The following is a 17,864-nucleotide window of genomic DNA, read 5'->3' as shown; positions in this document are numbered from 1 at the left end:
CCCCCGATTAATAGTCTCTGGAAACGAAGGTTTGCCTGAGCGTTCAGCTTCATCGGTGTGCACCCCCTCGCCCAGCCCCACCAACACTGCGGAACAACAGGAGTCATCTAGTGCCGTCAGTGGTCCTCACCCAGGCATGAGTAAGAACTAGCTCGGCCACCGCAGCACATCCCTCCCACAGTAAGATCCAAGGAATCGAAATATTTACTAAAACCCCCCAGATTATCATATACCGCTTGGTCTATCTGAACAGATCATCTCTTACATTTTTGGCGGGGTTTGGGAGGGAGCACGTGCTTCAGGTGGCATGTTCAGCTTTCTGTCCTTCTGTCTCCACTGCATGCACGCAACACCCCCCACCCCCGCTTGAACACTTGTGTGATTAATAGTTCTGCCAATGACGCCTATTTAAAAACTATTCCTACGTGGACAACAAAGGGACCACTTACTAAACATGACACGCTCAGGGGAGGCCTGCAGGGTGGCCTCCCAAGCTCAGAGATGTCAAGGAACCGGACGGAACGGCCTGAAATGAACACTTCCTGACTAAAATGAGTCGTGGCAGGTAGTCATGTCCTAGGCCAGTACCTTCTCTGCCAAAGGTCAACCTCGACTCAGCCTGCCTGTGACTTTTTCCATCTCTGTCCCATGCCTGTGTCAGGGTCACTTCTGTTTTGAGGGGACCCCTCAGTGCACCAGTGCAGAGACCTCAAAACCCCTCACTGTTACTGTTAACTGTGTTCATTGTTAACTGCTAACTTTTACATACCCACGTATGTAAAAAATATGTACATGTTTCTATTCCTTCTACCTTTTATCCAATCCTAGAGAGTTTGTGCTTTGCTTTTTCCCACTTCCCTAATCCATCACCAGTACATTTCATGTAACCTCTCAGGCCTCCTCCTTTGATTGTAAAGTACAAAATAAAGCACAAACCTGCCGTTCTCAGGAGCATTTTCTCCCTCAGTTGAGGTTTTGCTTCCTGGCATTCATTGACAGTTTGGCTCACATACACTCACAAAAATTCTTACAGGTTTAATCTTACGTTGGTACCTACTGTATGAATTTTTTCCCCCTACTTTGTCCCTGATTTTCTCTGATCTTTATTTAGAAACTACCTGCTGTTAGAGTTTTCTCCCCACACCAAAGCCTTGTGACTTTATTCTACGGTGGGTTTTTTTTTGGGGGGGGGCTTTTAAGTCAATACTAGGTCTATTGGAATTAAGCAGGTAACTGGCCCAAAAGTCCCCTATTACCGTGTCATCCACCAGTACCCCTCTTTCCACCACCACCCCCATTCCAAATCTACAACTGGGAGGCAGAAAAAAAATCAGCCAACCAAATGACCCAGCACCTCACACTCAGCAAGCAGGAGTTTCTTTATGCTGCTTGGTACCCAGGGAAGGATAAGTTGCATTTTCAAAATGATTCTGTCAGCCCCGTGACTATTTAATTCATTCATTTATTTCTTTTCCAGTATTGCGACCCAGGGTGGCGATGTCTCGTCAATATCTCATTCAGGTGTCACACTGAAACACCGAACCACCCTGGGCCAGCAGCCAAGCTCACCAGTGACAGATGCCGCCTAACTGAGCAAAGATTTGCTCGGCGCTGAGTGGGGTCTGCCTGCACAAGAACCTGGGAGTGATGGCCAGGGTGCCCGGGCTGGCTGGAATCCCAACAGAGTGGCTTCCAGCTGTATTCAGTCAAGTGGAACCGGCATCTACACCGAATGCTAAGGGCCTTCAATCTGGGTCCATTTTTAAAAATTCTTTTTCATCATTTCTCTTCTGAGTAAACCATGCAATTTTCCAGGGAAAACAGCACATTAGCACACTTAAATCACACATCCTTGTACCTTTTTAAAAGGCTGTTGAAGAGGTTTTTAGCTTGTAGGAGCAATCATTTAATTGCTACACCATGCACACTTTTTTTTTTTCCAATGGCCAAATTAAACCTGCCACACAGATTCGTGCTTGGAAGTCCCTGCTAAAGGCTCGTTCCTTTGAGGGAGTCATTAAAAAAGGAAAATCGAAACTCTCTCCTTTGGCACGAGTGGCCACACACATACCCCACACCCCTTCCCCACCCGAGATACCTTCATATAGAGAAGCAAATCACTCTTGTTTAAATGCTTCAAATTCATTTTCCAAGCCAGGTTTGAACTGCACTGTCATATTTCTCTCTGTAATTTCCATGAAAGCCCATAAGCATTTACAAATGGAGGAATATCATCATACTTACAATTTTGGGATGTGTATCGTATGGAAAAAAACTTATGTTTGTATATTGCTGTCCTTCCTGTTCAAAGACAAAACCACTCTTGGGAAAGCTGCAGAAACTAGTAAGCAAGTCCTTTCCACACCACGGGCGTGTGAAAACTATTCTTTGAGTTCTTTGAATGGAGCTGCGGTGGCAGTTAGCCGAGTCTGTTGCTGTCTGAGAGTTTGTCTCTTAGGTCAGTTTCAGCCCAAAGCCAACCAGATGATTTAACATCTAACCTCACTGAGTTGGGTGATACGCGATTGTAGAATCAAAACATTTGGACTCATTTCCCACTTCACATGTAAAACGGTATCGACATGAAGAGGTGCACCCACAGGAGGCCCCCGGATTGCACCTCCATGGAGACAGCGAGCTGTATTCCAAAGTTGAGCGGGGCTCACTAGACAGCGTCCGAGTGGCAGAGACGGCGCGCCCGGGTTTTTAAAGCGCTGGATGCCTCTCACTTGGAAAGGAGTTCTGTTCCATTGCATCAGACTCCGGGTAACACGATCGCAGACCGCATCCGCCTCTGCGAGCATCAGAAATCCGGGCGGGTCACAAGCGAGCCGCTCTCCCTTGCCAGCTGAGACTGACATGTGCCGGCGTCATGAAGACCGCACGGTACGATCTGGATGAATCGGTGGTCTCAAGCACACACACAGAGGTTCGGTGTGTCAGACTGGAAGGCGTTTGCCCAGTGGAGGTGTTAGGTTTCCTCAATGACAGTTGGCCAAATCTCCGCGGGTTAAAACACTCTGACTTGTAATCGGAGAAAAGAATCTTTTTTTTTTCCTTTTGGTATGTTGTTTAGCTTTGGCCTTGTCCCAGTCCAGTTTTTTTCTTTTTCTTTCTTTTTGAAAGCGTTTCTGCCCAGAGCAGTAAACAGGGGTGAGGGGAGGGGCTCTCTGTCAGGGGTGTAGTTTGTGTGGGTTTGCAAGGACAGAGGGTCACTGAAAACTGTCATAACTCCTTCAGACCAACACCCAGTTCCCTGGGATCTTCAGACCCGTCCTTTCTTTCCTCTGTGGAATTGGGGAGGTTGGATGCTACCGGCAAAAGCCCGTGCAATGGGCATCACACACGCAGCGGCCGCTCACGCCCAGCCTCCCGCAAGGCCGCCTCCCAACAGCTCTGTTTTCTGCCCCCAGTCTGTGTGAGCAAGCGGAACGCCGCGCCCACTGCATGCTAAGGGCCGAAGCCTTTGTCTTCTGCAAGTTCTGTCTCTTTCAGAGGCTAACATGCAGCAATTAGTCTAATTAATGTGAAACAATGAGCTGTGTTACCACTTATCAAATTGATTGTTCCCCTATCAAAACAAAACAGGCTGGCTTTTTGATGTAATTTCAAGAGATGATTTGAAATGTCATGTTGCTGCAAGCCAATTACCTTATGACTAGAGCCACGGTCAACAGAATACATAATTAGCGGGAGTTTGGGAAGGCTGCTTACTGCTAGTATGCTAATTAACTGTCTTTTGTCATAAAACAAAAAGGTTGCAGGGAAGGTTCTGAAATAGGTCTTTTTTATTTACATTGCTTTGTGCTTATCAATGTGAGGCATGACAATGCAAAAGAATAGAAAATTTTAATTCCGCTACTTCAAATTAATACTCGGCGGCAAGGTCGGTCATCCTGCCAGGCAACACCACCATTCACCTCGCTCCAGTCCTGGCCCCGTGTATTACGTTACTTGCAGAGTAAAATGACGTATCGGGTAAAAACGCCAGTGTAAGAAATACTGAGCTGGACGAAACAAATCCCCTAATAGACGTCTTTTGAGCTTCACTTGCATCTTGTGAGGGCTGGGCAGCGCTCAGCTGCCTTGGGAGTTACATTCAGGTGTCATCTTTCTCTTTCCATCTTGAAATGTGAAGAGAATATACCTGTTATGAAATGATGCTACTGCCTATCCCACACCATGGCAGAGAGAGGACCTGTGGGCTTGTACGGGACTCCTGTCCGGGAGTCCAGGGTTCCAGAACTCATCTGCAGCTCCCTCTCGTCTGTGCTAGCCGGGCAACCCCACAGTCTTGATTAAGGAAGCAATTCTGTATTCCGTGGGCTCTCATGCATTCTCAAGGTGCCTATAATCAGTAACTGACAATTAACAATCAAGTCCACGGCAGCCTCGAGTCACAGTTGGACATGCATGTTAGTAAACACGCTAACAAGTGGAGAACAAGTTGGCAGTACCCCAAATTCTGCTATGATTGTCCCAGGGCCCAGTGGCCACTGCTTTACCTGCAGGGACAGGAGGGCGTCCTTGGGCACATGTGGTTTTCTGTAAGAAATGTGTTGCCATTTTGGAAGAGTTCAAAAAGTCTTTTCTTCAGTGTTTCCCTGGGATGTGGTTCAGATCTTGTGGTTGCACGAGAATGATGCATGGGAGTCGCAGAAACATACAAGGCTTGGCTACTGGAAATATTACATCTGGTTTGCAAACCGTATTTTCCATCTGTGTTTCCATTTTCAACATAGCTCCCCCCCCCATTTCTGGCATCATTAAACATACTTAAAATGTGGTACAGCACAGTGCTTTTCCTTTAAGGGTGTGGACTTTGCATTTTGGTGATGAAGGGTGAGGAACCTTGGGGTACAGCATTGACAGAGAAACCAGGCCTCAGTTGTGCTCTGTGGGTGAAGACATTGAGGGTCTATAAACTCTTCACTTCTCTGCCAATATACAAGGTTATTGCAAACCACAGTGAGAGTGTTCAAAGCAGGTAGGCTGGGAGTGAGAACCCAAATGGGTGTGGCTACCCAAGGCTCCTGCTTGGTAAGTAGTAACAACAAGCAACCATTGGGAGTGCCTTCTAGGTGCCGGGACAGCATTGACCCCAACATGGGCATGGACTTACCATGGCACGTTGGCAGGCAAGGAAATAAGTTCACTGATTCCATAGCTTGGCACAGAGAGTTTGGAGCATTTGGCACATTCCTACTATGGAATCAAAAGGTCACAGGACCCCAGAATTGAGTGAAAACTTAGATGTGTACTCACCCACCCACACGTCCCTCACACACTGAAGTCCTCTCACAGTGGCTCTGACCTAGTGACACGAGACTTTTGTCAAAGATGAGGCTCTTGGGGGAAATTCAGAGACACAACCTAATATATTCCAACAGATCCTGGATCCTGGCCAATATGAAAACAGAATTCCTGATGTTTCGGTTGTATCATCACTCAGTGGCCCATGCATGGACCTGGGTAACAGGAGGTGCGGCCACACCTGGGCTTTGGTCATGTAAGAGGACAAGGCAAACTCCCCGTGAAAGGTCTAGGCTGGAAGAATGTCGCAGATGAACTACAAACTCAATGAGTCTCGACCAGAGATGCCCAAGAAATTGAAACTTTGAGAGACTGAACTTCGGGGTTGGTGACAATCACATGCAACTATTTACTTGTGACTCTACCAGAGCCCCAGTCCCACCTAACCCATCCCCAGTCATCACATCATCACCACGCAGGACATCAAGTCTCAAGTCACGTCATCTGTTGAAGAACTGTCCTGAGTTTTCTCAAAGGGGAAGGACAGAAGCTAGGGACGGTGAGGAGGGGGTGGAGAAATTGTTAAGTGGTTCACAGTTGGCTTGCACGTGTACCTGCGTACGTGCCTATGCGTTTACGTCCCTGGCACTGCGCTGAATTTATGTATTAGCTTCTCACAACAGCCCTGCAGAGTGGGCTACGAGTTAGTCTCCCAACCACATCTTTTTCTAAATGGTAGTGACAAATCAAGGGGACTTAGAAAGGATAATGAATTCAGCCAAGACCCTAGAACTAACTTTGACACTAAAGCTACTCCTGCCCATTGCACAAGCTGGTTGGTGTTTTTTTTTTTTTAATTTTAATGTATTCCTTGAATTAAGTAAGGGCCTGCCTGCTCTGTGCTACAAAAAGAAAAGAAAACAAAGGCCACTGGTTGTCATCATTAAAAACAGATCACAACGAGTTGGGGACAATAAGGAGCAGCGTGGTGAGTTACATTTCTATCATTGGGAGTCTTGCAATTAGGGATTTGAGAAAACTGGGCAAGATCAACATTTTTGTGCTAAATCCAAAAATGTCTTCTTGAAAATCTAAGAAAATTATAGGGCAAACCAGTGTGTTCAGAAAACAGGGCATTTTTTCTTTTCACCTTAAAAGCCAAAATTCCTCAGAAATACTTTCTTCAGGCCTTAAGCAAACCTGTTCACCACCTGCAGAAAACCAGTGTCTTTGTCAGCAGATCTAACAAGGTGTGGAGCATCAAAGCCCGAGGGACGGTCGCCCCTCTCGGCTCGGCAAGGCAGAGAAGAACCCTCTGAGAGCCAGGGACATGCAATGACAGGCGTACAGGGAGCCGTCCCCGCAGACACATTTGTCAGTCAGTCGCACGGCTCGCCTCCGCCACCTTTCACAGAGCTAAGTATCTCTTTATGTCAGAACAAATTGGGCAAGCCTCAAATCTTTTTTCTTTTCTCTAACTTCAATAAGATGAGCTCGGGGAATGTGGCAGGGAGGGAGGAAAAGCCAGAGACAGTTCAGTTCACACGGAAGCCCTTGTGACACAGCCACAAGCCGGCAGACTTTTCCTGGGGACTCAGCCTCATTCATGATAGTGGTGGCCGTGAACGCGGTCACTGCTCTCCCACAGGCACCTCATCAAAGCTCACGTCCCTCCCCCGAGCTGACACCCAGGATGTCCAGACAGGCATGGGCGCTCCAGTGCCGGTGGCAGGGGCGCCTGACCTGTGTCCTCATGCCATTTCTATCGCCTTTTGCTCCTGGTGACCACCTGCACATACACATTTAAGGCGTGAGTTGTGTAAAGCAGTCCTTAAGTGACTTTACGGAGGCAGGCACATCAGTGCCGCTGGATGTAAAGTAGTAAACAAAGTGTAGAAGTCCAAAAAGAGTCCAACTGGGGGAAGGTCACATGGTGCATGGGAGGGAGGGGGAGACACAACAAGAGACACAGGCTTGAGGGAGCTCCCAAATGCAAAGGGACGGAGTGGTGTTCAGAGGATGGGGGTCAGCGACAGAGGGGTGTCTCACGCATATGAAATACCTGGTATTCTTCCTATATAATATATATGTGTGAATATGTAGTACAGAATATACACAATATATATGTGTGTGTATACACACGTACACATAGATTTTTGTTTAAGAATTAGCCCAAAAAGCAATACTTGGGAACAAACAAGAGATGCTCACAAAAATTAAATGTAGCCTGTCTTCATGCACAGCACTGATGGAAACCTACTGGGCTCTGTCTTGAGAGGCAAAACAAATTTCTAAAACTAAGGACAGTAAAATATTGGATTACTGAATTTATTAGCACACATATGCAAAATCTGAATTCTACAAAGATTTCTTTTTGAAACAGAGATTATGGGGCTCCTGAGGAAGTGTTTGGTATGGGAGAAGATTGAACCTATCAAATAAAATGAGATAATATAAATATTTCATTTAGGCATTATCATCTCTCTTTATGATGATGAGAAGCCATTATTATCATATTTTTTATTCTAACTCATAAAAAATGGTCAATCTTCCACATTTGTAATGGGCTACAGCACACTAATCTTAGTTTGGCACGAAGCTCATACAAACCACTCAATATTTTCAATATAAATGTAATGACTTCTGATTTTCGGGAAAAATAACAATGCTCCAAAGAAAACATTACTAGTTAACTCTAACCTCTCCTATCGGTCATTTATGTAGGTCTGCGCCCTGGCCAAAAAAATAAATAAACTTTCTGCATATTCATCATGAACAAGACGGCTGATAATCAGTAGGAGAGGCAGCGAATTTCTTGTTGAGGATTAGGCTCCAATTGGTTGAACCAACCTGGCAGTTTTACTATTAAGTCAGCAGAAGTGAGTTTTTCTCCACTATGCCACTCACTGCTGGAGAACATCAGGCAGAGGGAAAAGAACACGCTAGAATAAACTGTGCATTATTTCTGGCATTAGAGGAACAGAGCATTATAAGGAAAAAAATACAGTACCATTGATTTTTACAGGTGTTTAATACAGATAAGCTGAGAAAAGGGTTTCCATTTTAAGCCCAGTGATGGCTAAAGATGCATTCAAATATGTTCAAAAGCAATCTAAAGTCTTCTAAAATGGTGTTTAAGCTATTCAAGCAAAACGTAAATAGTTTTTGTGGTCGTACTGAGGGCTATAGAACAAAGACGGGGTCCAAGGAGCTGACCCTGGCACACTGTGGGCCGCTGGAAAAGCAGCGGGGTCATTAAAACAGAGAGAGTCCTGTGTACCCGTTACAGGATCACAGGTTATTCAGAGAAAAGAGTGGCAGGCTGTCCTCAGAAAGGTGGGAGGCATAATCACCCCAGAATTCCCAGGTCCCACACTCAGGACGGGGTACTGAAGCAAACGACCAAGTTACAAGGCCGAGCTATGTTTGAGACTTATTATGGAAAGAAACTACCTGCATACTATGTTTTACCTTGTCTGTTTTAAACACATTTCTTTAGCGTTCACATGGAGAGAATAGAAAAAAAATATGTCTGCTTTTATCTCACGGCACTAAGTGGGTACCTTCCAGTGCCCCGCCAAAACCAAATGATAAAGTTTCTGTCTGCACGGCCATTGGATGGGTAACTGTTCTATTCCACTTATTCTGGAGGCTCTTGGCCTCTAATGTCTGAAGTGCTGTTTGTTTATACAGCAAATTGCATAATAAACAGCAAAAATAATAGCAACCATGTTGACCCCACAGCCCCAGCACTCATAGCTATTACAGAACAAGGAGAGTTATTTTTACTTCGATTTGTCTTCCACTCACTGGTGCTGTCTTTTCTTTCCTAGAAACCTGTTTTGATAACTCTGGCTTAAATATAAGTCTAGTTTCTGTAGTTTGCATCCTCACACATCTTTTTTTTTCATCTGTCCTGTCCTCTTCATGAATTTGTCCTGCATGATCTTCTCCTTCCCTTTAATGTCATGATCACATCCTGTCACCAATAAGCATAAATGTTGTGCCTGTTTTTTTTTTTTTAAATCCTCATTTGATGATATTTTTCTATTGACTTTAGAGGCGGGGAGAGAGAGATCGAGCGCTCGATCATGCACCCCAACAGGGTAACGAGCCTGCAACCTAGTCACATGTTGTTTCTGTTCACTGGACCTGAAACCTTTTGGTTTATGGGACGACAGTTCAGCCAAATGAGCCACCCAGCCAGGTTGAGGGCCTGTGTTCTATGCCACATAACAACGGGAACAGAGATGACATACACAAGGACAGAAGGGGCTCTAGAGGCAAAAATATCCCTCTCAGAACAGATGTAAAAATAATTGCAGACCTCATGTTAACTGGGACAAAAGAACACTGTACCGCTCCACAGTTAAGTACATGCCCTGTGGCATCCAAGCAGGAGGAACAGCCAGAGTTCAGCTGGATAGGTTAACTGTCACGCCGCCCAGTCACCAAGGGATCCCGTGAGCAGGGCGGGCTGACTCATGTTCTGGAGACGCTGCGGTGGAAAGCCCGAGACTCAGATGCTGCTGTCTGTTAGGCACATGACATGACGGTTACAAGTCAGAGCCAGAGGAGGGACCATGCCCAGTCTGGTGAGTGATCCTGCTGGACGCTGACCAGCTCAGCGGTGACTGTGGCTGTGTCTCAGAGTTTCCGTATGCAAAATGTCATGGGGCTCCTTTATGTCATCGGTGCGCTGGGGACATGGAAAGGCCGTCTTCGTAATATCAGAAAGTTGGTCATATGCTGGAATTTGGTTAAAATGGTTCAGGGAACATGGCTCAAAAAGGATCAGAATTTCTATTATGTAGAATTATACAAATACAGAGATTTTTAGTCGATGTTGGTGGAGTTGATCAGGCAGCAAGAACACAAGCGTTGGAGCCAGAAAATCAAGGTCAACTCTTTCCTTGACTAACATTGATGTGCATGGAATTGTCCATGAATGCTTCATAAATAATGCCTATTATTATTTACCTGTGTTTAGACCCCCCCCCCCAAGTCCTGCCTAGGTCAGGGAAGATCATTCATGAACATGCTCACTCCTGTGGGAAAGAAATCTTGCCACTCTTGTGAATCCGAGGGACAGTATCTGGGTGGCAGTTAGTACCCCTGATATTAGATCACTGTACGGTGACCCTGATGCAGACCCAATTCTCAACAGAGAGACTGAGCAGACTAACTTGTCATTTATTCCCTAATACCTGCTCTCCTACTGGCAGCACCACCACTATCCCGGGAGTGCCTCAACCCAATTGTTACCCGGTTTGCATTACTTGCTAAAGATAGTGCTAATGTGCCCAAAAGGCTTTGCTCCTGTGGTGGAAAACAAAACAAAACAAAAACACCCAAAAGCTCCCATCCTACGCACCACAATACTGTCGCCATTTCATGAGAAGAAACCTCTCCCCGCCCGTCCCCTGTGGCCACCGGTGGCAGTCCTGTGTTATTTAGTATTTATTTGTGGGGTTGGGAGGGAATTCCATCTGTAGGATAAAATTTATAATCTAGAGGGAGTAGAATTTTTCCACGCCTATATATACAAACTGTTTTTGTTTGTTTGTTTGTTTGTTTGGGGAATTGCGTGTCAAAACCACTCAAATAACTGGTGGATTCAACTTTTTTCTCGTAAAAAAAATGAATAACCCATAGTTCAGCCAATTCCAAATACTCATTTGTAAATTAATTTGCAAATGCAGACACAACTCATTATTAAAAGCAGCAGCATAGATTTCTTGTTGTCTGTGCTTTTTAATCCAGCCTTTTGTATGTTTTTTAAGCTCGCCATGTAGTATCTTTGCGACTTTCTTCAGCCTGTTTCACTTTGAAAATGCATTTTTTGCTTATCCCAGGAGTTTCTGTATGGCTTCGGGCAAAATACTCCAGAGTACGTTCACAACTATGAACTGTAAACATTTTTCTACCTTATTCTGCCCAAGGCTCAAAGCTGTGTAAATGCTTGTGGGTGATTTCAGAAGCACCGCAAGGCTCCCCAGAGTCATCAAACATAATTATTTTTAAAAAACTTGCCAATTTTACCAGCAAAGTAAACAATGAAAACTTATACTTTAAAAAATCCCATCATTTTACCTGTGGAGAGATAATGAATAAAAGCATATTCTGCTTTATGTCAAATACGATCAGCTTCATGGAGATACAAGTATATCACCATGACATCATTTCTTACCATTATTTTCTTAAACCCTCCCTTCCTTTCCGTACACAGGAGGAACTTCAAGGCCTCAATGCAGGGAAGAAGCACAGATTAGTGGTTAGCATAACAGCACCAAAGCCAGGAAACATGAATTCTATCATTGGCCAAGTGGCCTTAGGAGAGCTCATGATTTACAGCCTCAGTTTCTCCATTTATAAAGGAGAGTAATGCAGGTGCTGGTAAGGAGAGCTGCATGGGTTAATGCTGAATGCCGACTGTAGGGTGGCCTGAGCCAAGCCCTTTAAAGAGCTGATCTTATTTACTCCTTTGAAGTAGGTAACATTAGTATCCTAATTTCACAAACCAGGTAACTGAGGTACAGAGACGTTAAGGAACTGGCCCAAGGTTGCACAGCGGGGAGCAAGCTGCAAAGGCTGAGCCCTAACCCTGAGGCCACTCTGCTCTCCTCGGGACCTGGGTGTGCTTCAGGGAGCAGCCCGTGCTTCCTACGCAACCCAGAACACTGGCAGAGTGGGGGCCCGGGTGCGCCCGCTGTGTTTGGAGCTCTTTGCTTATTGTCCCAAGTCCCCACACTGGGCTGCCCTTGCCCCAGACGTGGTGAGGACCACCCGGGCTCAGGCTTCTCAGGCTGCCTGCACCTGGTGGCCCTCACACCCTGCAGTTGCGACACAGTCCAGCAGTGTCTGCCAAGGGAACCCGAGCCACTTGGGTCGGGCTGAGCGCAGCTGGCGGAAGGCGGCTCAGATTTCCCAGGCACTGAACACAATAGACCAGCCCTGACTGTCACATGCGCCTTACGAAAGCGCATCCCCGAGGACTTCTCCAGCCTCAGCATGTGGACTATTGAAAACTTTTTTTCTCCCTCCCCGCTCTGAAAGGCCTTCCTAGGTTCAGCGAGGGGACTCCGGGCCATAGGCTATGTACTGCCTTTTTTTTTTCTTTGCAAACGAGGCACATGCACACAGGTACTGGCTTCTAGGGGGAAATGCTCACAATGGCATGTGCACCACGTGGCGTGCTTGCAGGGTTCAAGGAGCAATCCTATGTATGACTCCTCCTGGTGTGTGCAGGAAAAGCCAGCTTGAACTTGACTTAACACAGATGCCAATGGAATGCCTCTTTCACCACTGGGATTCATCTTAGGTCTCGGGGTGCACAGTGCCCAAAAGAGAAGCAAAGATTTTGAAAGTGACATCCTATCTTTGGGGTACTGGACGAGACAGGGTTTTACAATGCACATCCGTGAGTGCTCAGTGGAAATGGTGGTCATTTAACCCGTTTCATAATCGTGAACTTAGTAAGAGCTATTGATCACCACAGTCCAGGACTTCAGATAAGCAGTGAAGAGGGAAATAATGTCTTTTGTGCTTAAGCCAAAAATAAATAAGCAACAATTAAGGAATTCTATGGCAGGAGAACCGAAGTTTCAGAAACACTCTACTACTTTAATTAACGTGTCACAAATAAGATGGAAAATGGGTGCACACCTAACTTTCCTGAACCTTGAAAGCCTGTACCGGCAATTGATTTAAAGGACTAAGCTGGGGTAAGGGAAGCCGGGTGTCTGCTATAATCTAACTGGAGGGAGGAGAAAAAAGAAACCGGACATGTGACTTCTAAATACCTTGAAAATCTCCTGCCTATAAAGAAGACTTTCCATGAGGCAAACACTGAACACTTGCTGAGAAAGAAAGAATACCTTTCAAAAAAAAAAAAAAAACCACAACCCATATTAGTAATGTGGGGCATGTATCAAGGCTTCCTTATCTTATTCATGGTTTAGAAAAAAACATTTTTGGTCTTTTTATAATCAAATATTCTCTTTACAAAAGCTGCTTTCTTTAGTTCAAAATCAAAACTTAGTTGGAACAATTTTGCAGCATAGTATCACATAGTGCAAACTGTTCTTAAAGAAAAAAAAAATTTAAAAAAACACACAAAAACCCAGGAGCTTCGTGAGTCAATATAGAACAGCTTCCTGAAAAGCTGGGGGGAAAGCTGGGGAAAACTTGCCCTGGACATGCGCCGAATGGCGCCTGGAAGTTGTGAAGGACCCTGGAAAACTGACTGCTCTCTTTTCTACACATAGTGGAAACAGCATGGGCAAGAAGCAAGCAAACTGCTGAGCTCAATCCTTGGGCTTTAAAATGCATCTCCCTGGAATGGCCAAGGTATCTTCTACGTCTGAAGAAGAAGATGTACAGTAACAGCATTCTGAAAAATGAATTAAGAGCACACTGTCATCAACTCCAGCAAAAATAATAAAGGTAGAAAGGATGAAGAGGCCAGCCTCTCTTTCGGAATTGTAAAATGGGTTTATAGGTCTCCTAATAACAAGGCTCACGCCAACCTTACATCAATAGGCTTAGAGGATAGAAATAGCGTGGGGGCTGCGTGGACACCCCCAGCTTCCCTAATCACGTGCAGGGATTACTGGCGAGAACAGAGACATTTCCTTCCTATTGGGCCGAGGGATTACAGCAGAGCAACATCTGATATTCCATTTTTTAATTTCATGCATTTTTTATTTACCTTTAATGATGCTGTATATATTCATCATCCTGAAATATTAAAACAGTATGAAAAAAGTAATAAATGGGCGGAAAATTTAGGGAACAGAAATGCAACAGCACGCAAATCACACACTATCAAGTGCTTGATACACATTTGAAATTACTGCCTACAACGGCCAAGCCAAATTCCTAGCAGATTTCTGAAGCACAAGTCACAATAAGCAGATCAGCAGAACAGACTGAAATAATAGAATATTCATCCCTCTAATCCATATGCAATTCTTTAGGGCTTTTTTTTTAACAATGCATATGAGGTCTGACTGTATTCAGGATTTAAATAAGTTGGCTCCCTCCTTCCTGCTCCTCTCTGTTTTTATTAAAAAATGTATATACAGTTATCATTTCTGCCCTGCTGCACCCAGGAAGACTAGGCTGGCACACCCCCTCACACCTCCAATGAAACAATGGCATCTTAAAGCAACGAAAGTGTTCAAAGAAAGGCGATTTATTCATCCCATGAAAACCTCCTGAAACAGCTTTTGGGGGGGAGAGGGAAGCTGGCATCACACAGTGGTGTTTTTGTCATTTAATTACCAATTAATGGATCGATAAAATATTGGCTTTAACTATTGACAAGAGGAGCTAAAGACCGGCGTTTCATCTTTGCTCCATACACTTGCCCCTTGGCAGAGAGAGGACACTGTCTACCTGATGCGGAGAAGCACTGGAACAGAGAATAGAAAATTCCAGGGGAATCAGCTACCGTCCCCTCACTGGGTCTGGGTACTTTGGGGAATCACCTGGGAGACGGGGGACGTCAACTGTCCCTCAGTCAGGTCAATTGTCAGGTGCCTGGGTGCTACATCCTCATGCTTGGCCCACATTCTAATTGCTGCTGTTAATCCCAGGTGCCTTCAGGCAGGCACAGCGTTTTAAAATGATCTTCTTTTGGTTTCTTTGTACATTCTAATGCTTTTCTTGAATGAGCATTTGTTGTCTTCTAATGAGGAGGGAAACCAACAACATATAAACCAGTTAAAATGTTACTTTATTCTCTGGAGCCTTATATGTATCTCCTTCTTTAAGAGGCCTTCATCTGCCCCCCAAAATCCGTCACTCATCTGCCCCCCAAAATCCATCACACTAATGTTGCTATAACATTTCTTACAGTCCAAACCCCATCTTGTCTCGTTGGGCTGGTCCTTTGCCTTATAAACTTGCCTTTTGTCGGACTAAGTCCCTTCGGGGCAGAAGCTAGTTCTTTTTTCCTGTTATTCTCTCTCTTCCCGTAACAATCACACCTCTTTCCAGCCAGGTGGGTACTGGGTAATTTGTTGTTGTCAAGTTGATTGGAACTAGTTTATTACATGGTTTTATTTCTGTTATACTGACCGTTTTTAGGCTCCCTTCTCCTACTAGACAATCCATCAGTTGTGGATGTGGTTCGTTACCACAAGTGACGTCAAACACAAAGACACACCACCTTGTAAAAAGTGAACTGGAGGCTTGTATGCCCTACAGCCTCAAACACAGATTGAGTCCAAGAGAAGAAAAAGCCCGCAGCTCAGCCGAACAGTGGAAACCCTTACAGATGTGGAGCAGACAGAAACAAGAAAACGCTCGAAATACAAATTCCTGTTGTAGCCACCATGACAGTCTAGAAGGTATGTGACAAACAAGAGACCTTTACTCCATTTGGAGAAAAAACCAGGAGGTTCTTTAGGAGAAGAGATGTCACCACTCCCAAATTCAGTAACTACAAAAGCATAGCCTGGTAAAATGTTACATAAAAAAAAAAGCCTTAAGCACATCCTTCCATTTCAGAGTCCAGTTCTTCAAACCTGTGGCCAGCCCCCCACTGTCACCTGCCCAGTGGTAATGTGTCACCATTCCTCCTGAACCCTCACAATGTGCTCCAAGGTCAAGAAAAACTCAGAAGCCATCCAAGGTTAACCCAATTCCTTCTTGAAGATTACAAGTAAATTTCCTCATTCCTCTTTAAAGACAGTAAGACAGCCAAGGGGGGGGGGTAGTATTCAAAATATGGAATGATGAACGGAAAGAGTAAACGTGGAGAACTCATTAAAGCTGATGTAAATTGTAGGGGAAGACAAACCTAATGTCTTCTTATACTCTGTCTTATGTCAGAACAAACTGTCTTCAGTTCTAATTATGACACCCTGATCCTGTCCACTCCGTGATATTATCTCTTTCTCCCCTCAAGTTCCCAGGCCAGACGCCTTTTGACTCCAGGCAGTCATTCAAGAATTCAGGAGTGTTCCCAAGGTCTTGTGTAAACCGGAAGGTGTCAGCCCAAAGCAGTGTGTCTGCGGCTCTGAGATTCCTTGCTGAGCACACACAGAACTTGGCGAGAGCTCTTTATAGAAAACGCAGGCTTCTTAGGGCTCCTGTATGAGCCAACATTTACAACTGGTGACAACAAGGCAAGGTGTCCCCTATGATGGGACAGAGAAAGCAGTACGACTTTGACACTTTTAAAGTCCACGCGACATGCCAGCATCATTCATGACAGCCTGTCTTCCTGCTCTCTTTACGGCCTCGTGAACTCTGCTTTACCTACCTTCATGGTCTAGTAATATCTCATCAGAAGTGGGTTTTTTTAAAAAAAACATGTCTAAAATAAAGTACATTATGCAGTTTCTAGGGTCTGGCTTGATTTTATTGATCCAGTTATGCATGTGATCATTCACAGAAAAGTGTGAGCTAATAATGACAGAGCAGCGCTGGGCCACATGTCACAGACACTTGGGAAGAAGAGTGGTTGGAAGTGTCTGGTCCCCTGCCTCTCCCCTTCTCTGCTCCCTCTTCCTGGCGCAGCCCTGCGCGTTCTGTTCACTAGTAAATTCAGATTTCCCTCCGTCCGGTGTGTACTCTTTGTCTTTGAAGTTGCTGTTCAGTGGGAGCTTCAGTCTGACGGGAAATTCTCAAAAGGCAACAAAACCAGGCGAACCCATGGGGCTTCCTATAGTTCAGTCTTGTAAATAATGGTCAAATATTGAAAAGTCCATGTGATGAAACCTAGTCCAGTGTCTCGTTTGAGCCCCACAGTGATGTGTGGGGTACTATTACCTCCACTTTGTCATCACGGTGTAGAGATTCATCCCCAAAACTGGGCTTTTAAAGCGGGACTGTGTGAATCCAAACTTCCCACCCCCAACCCCACACTGTACAGTCCCTCAGTGACTCTCCAGGACCCAGCCGAGCAGAGCAGGTGGAACTTAGAACTTTGGCACAAACATACCACCTTTAAAGTGTTTGGAAACTCTGGTATAATAGCTTAGAGGATGTCAGACTTGGGCCATCTTTCTCTATAAAGATGGAAATATATTTTGTTAGAGTTGTTTGACGCTGACGTCGACAGATGATACAATGTCCCCTATGCATAGATAAGCATTGTGCCCAAGTAGCTTAAAAAGTCGCCGTTCTTTAATAGAATTTCCTTAAGAAATAATGATATTCTCTCAAGGTCTGAGTGGATGACAAATTATATAAAATAACTAATACTTAGAGGAAACCAATTTCCTAACAAACCCAATTAAAATCATCTCAACCATAAATGAGATGACCAACAGCAAAAGAAAATTTATCCCTTAAAAACAAATAATGATAACAGGTTTAGAATTGCACTTTGTAACAAAATGCTCACCGATTAATAAGTTTCAAGAAACCCGTGCTTCAAGCAGTAAATATTTCTTCCCCAGTCCTTCTCTCTCAACCCATTCAAAGTCATGGGCACACACCTGTCGTTGTTTCACCAAGTGCACTAGGCAGGTGTGTGGACGGCTTATCTGTAAGTCACTGAGGATTTCTGCGACTCCTTAGACTCAGGCTGCTTCCGGTATCATGGACTATCAGTGTGTTCCTTCGTTTGTTTATATAAATCGGCCAGTGGCTGTTGA

At 44.8% G+C, this 17,864-nt stretch overlaps 1 protein-coding gene across 9 annotated transcripts in view; it reads right to left on the bottom strand.

The window, feature by feature from the left end:
- Positions 1 to 17,864, bottom strand: part of ESRRG (estrogen related receptor gamma) — a 511,461-nt gene that overhangs the window by 256,994 nt on the left and 236,603 nt on the right. Inside the window, exon 1 of one of the 9 annotated variants that reach the window (XM_037069461.1) lies at positions 2,245 to 2,794. The exons of the other annotated variants lie outside the window; for them this stretch is intronic. The gene's annotated coding sequence lies outside the window, so the exon portion shown is untranslated. Of the gene's footprint in view, positions 1 to 2,244; positions 2,795 to 17,864 lie in introns of those variants that run through there. 9 annotated transcript variants of the gene reach the window in all.

Source organism: Sturnira hondurensis, unplaced genomic scaffold (assembly GCF_014824575.4).
Source record: "Sturnira hondurensis isolate 20B ecotype Veracruz unplaced genomic scaffold, ASM1482457v3 Scaffold0018525, whole genome shotgun sequence".
Lineage (NCBI taxonomy): Eukaryota > Metazoa > Chordata > Mammalia > Chiroptera > Phyllostomidae > Sturnira > Sturnira hondurensis.
The sequence above is the reverse complement of the archived record's forward strand: the minus strand, read 5'-3'. Positions and strand labels throughout refer to the sequence as shown.